The sequence below is a fragment of the Mandrillus leucophaeus genome, unplaced genomic scaffold (assembly GCF_000951045.1).
Source record: "Mandrillus leucophaeus isolate KB7577 unplaced genomic scaffold, Mleu.le_1.0 Scaffold148, whole genome shotgun sequence".
NCBI lineage: Eukaryota > Metazoa > Chordata > Mammalia > Primates > Cercopithecidae > Mandrillus > Mandrillus leucophaeus.
In genome coordinates, this window is record NW_012101454.1 from 163,102 (window position 1) to 165,625 (window position 2,524).

The window sequence follows — 2,524 nt, forward strand, 5'->3', positions numbered from 1 at the left end:
AGCAGGGATTACAGGAGCCCACCACCACGCCCAGCTAAGTTTTGTATTTTTAGTAGAGATGGGGTTTCACCATGTTAGCCAGGCTGGTCTCAAACTCCTGACCTCAGGTGATCTACCCACCTCAGCCTCCAAAAGTGCTGGAATTACAACCAAATCACATTTTTAATCTGCTCATATCTCTTTATAGCCACAACAGCCAATGTAGTTCAAGTCTGCAATTTCTAAGGAACCATTACATTAAATTTTTACCTAAACTCCTTGTTTTTACCTTTGTTTCCCATTTAACCCCACACAGAACTTGGAGTACTTTTAGTATGTCAAGCAAGTAAAAAAAATACATGTTTTACTTGTCTGATCCTCTTACTGTTACATAAGCTCTGTGAGAGCATAAAGCTTACCTGTCTTATTTACCACCGTATCACAGAGCCAAGAATGAGACCTGGAAAGTAGGCTCTCATGAACATCTGTGAAATAAACAAATGACTTTCTATTACCACTAACCTTCTTCTTTACAAATGTCTTGAAAACTCAAATGGCACAGTGGAAACAGAGAAATAGAGTTGTTCTGGGAAAGAAAGTGAGTTGTCATAGAATATATTTGGTTGTCTATAAGTCACATGCACCTTGAAAATAAGCTAACATGTTGAGAGAGAATGGTATCCATGTAATAAAATAGCAACAGATACAAAAGCAACTGGTTTTCAAAAAATCAACTATGATAAAATTTATGATCAACCTGACCAGTTGGGAAAAAAACAAAAACAAAAGCAAAAACAAAACTACCTTTTATTTGACCATAAAAATTCAGCTGGGAATGTGATATATACCGAGGAGTTATAAACAAAGCAAGAGATAAGAAAGCTGAATTTGCTGTTTTAACCTCAAGCAATCAAATGAGTGCCTAGCCCATGTGAATTACAGAACAAATATTTGATGAATAAATGAATACTATGTGAGCTGCTATCACATTATTGGCCTTGGCAGAAAGACAGAGGGAAAAAAGAGTAGATACATAGAGATAAAGGCATTTGCATGTTGAGTATTTATCAGAGTGTCTATTACATGATAAATGTTCCAAAATAGCTAATATCATCTCATTTAGTCCTCAGGACAGCAAACTCACTGTCCTTTGTAAATTTCACCTCATCTCCCTCACTTTCAAATGTTGCAAAGTTTAGTCCTTTGTTCTCTTCTCTTTCCTGTTTACTTTGGTATTCTCCTCTGTTCTCCCCCAACTCTGGCCTCTTCCCTAAACTCCAGATCACCTATTCAATGAATGGCTAGCAAGTATCTGAGACTTAGTATTCCCTTTTTATAGTCTCTGATCTCAGGAAATAGCAAATCCCTTCTTTTGGTTGCTCAGGCCAAAAAAAAAAAAAATAGCATCATCTTGATTTTTTTCTTTTCTCTTTGTTTTTTTTTTTTGTGTGTGTGTGTGTGTGTGTTTTTCCATTCTACATCTGATCCGTCAGCACACCCTGATGTCTCTGCTTTTAAAATGTATTTAGCATCTCAGCACTTGTCCCCACCTGCACTCGCACCACACTGGTTTGAGCCACTTTCATATTTCACCTTGACTGCAACTGCCCCTTCTCTGCTTGCACCGTTGCCCACTATGAGCTAGCCTCCAAACAGCTGCCAGATTGACCCTGCTAAAGTATATGATAGATAATGTCACTCTGTTACTCAGAATCCTCCAATCTTCCCTAAGTCACTCAGAGTAAAGCAAGAGTCTTCACAGTGGCCTGTAAGACCTATACGGTCACTGGTTTTATATACTACTTCTCCCTTGAATTCACTGGGCTCCTTATATTCAAGGTTGTCTACTGTTGCCTTATACTTGCTGTTCCCTGGAACGATTTTCTCTTTGATACCTACAAAGCCAACTCTCATAGCCCTCAAATCTTCACTCAAGTAGCATTGTCAACAGGAAGGGCTCCTTTGGCCATCCTCTCTGTAATTGAAACATGGCTAACACTGTTCTTATTCCTTTCCTGCTTTATTTTTCTCCTTAGCACTTAATCAAAATTTGGTATATTTTACTTTTGTAACTTTGTGAGTGTCTGTCTCCTTTACTAGAATGTAAGTTGAGCGGAAAGGTTTTTATCTGTTTTTTTCCCCTCTGCTCTTACCTCAAGCACTTAGAATCATATCTGGCACACAGTAGGCATTCAATAAAAATTCTTAGCTGTTATATTTTTATAATGTCAAGTACAATGTCAGGATCAAAAAGAATAGCATAGAATAAGTAAGTTTACATCCATATGATTATAAGCTTATTGTGCATAATACAGTGGATGTGTTTCTGAAAAATTGTCAGAATTACATGTTTATAAATATAGTTTCATGTCAAACTACATGTTTATAAATCAAATAATTAAAGTGTGCTGGTAACATTGCTATTTCAAATAATCTGTAATTAATCCTCTATAAAAAATGTAAGTTTTAAAAATAATTCAAATAATTTCTTCCTAATCTAGCCCTTTGTAAATTAAATATTTTATTTATCAGGTATTTGTACTTC